We start from the raw sequence: 529 nt of genomic DNA, 5'->3' as shown, positions 1-529 counted from the left end.
AGGACCAGGGCCCGGCAGGAACCTCCCCACAGCCCTGGCCTGTGGAGAGCGTGGGGGACACCCAGGGCTGGACTTGGGTGGGCAGAGCAATGCTGATGACGCAGGCAGAGGGGGCGGTCGTATGCAGATCTGGAAGGGAAGGGGTGGGACAGGGAGGGCGCGCAGGGCCTTTCGGGAACAGGGCACTGAGCACCGTTGTGGGGGGCCTGGCACAGGGTGGGGGCGTAGGGGAGGTGGAGGGAGGAGCCCTGCCCCGTGGGGAAGGAGCAGGCCGCAGTGCAGGGAGGGTTGCATGCACTGGCCCGGACTTGTGCGTGGGTTGGCCGGGGGGCGGTGCTGGGGCCCGGCCTGGATCAAGCATACTTACCTGGCAGGGGAGACACCATGATCACTCAGGTGGTTTTCCCAGGGTGAGGCTCGCCCCTTGCACTCCGGGCGTGCTGACCCCTGCGATTTCCCCAAATGCGGGAAACTCGACTGCATAATTTGTGGTAGTGGGGGACTGCGTTCGCGCTCTCCCCTGGCAACG

The 529-nt window shown here is 66.9% G+C and overlaps 1 non-coding gene across 1 annotated transcript; it reads left to right on the top strand.

The window, feature by feature from the left end:
* The first annotated feature begins 359 nt into the window (after positions 1 to 359).
* Positions 360 to 523, top strand: LOC112552074. Its single transcript, XR_003096410.1, has one exon. It is a non-coding gene; the product is annotated as a U1 spliceosomal RNA (small nuclear RNA).
* The last annotated feature ends 6 nt before the right edge of the window (positions 524 to 529 follow it).

This window comes from Alligator sinensis, unplaced genomic scaffold (assembly GCF_000455745.1).
Source record: "Alligator sinensis unplaced genomic scaffold, ASM45574v1 scaffold524_1, whole genome shotgun sequence".
Classification (NCBI taxonomy): domain Eukaryota; kingdom Metazoa; phylum Chordata; order Crocodylia; family Alligatoridae; genus Alligator; species Alligator sinensis.
The sequence above is the reverse complement of the archived record's forward strand: the minus strand, read 5'-3'. Positions and strand labels throughout refer to the sequence as shown.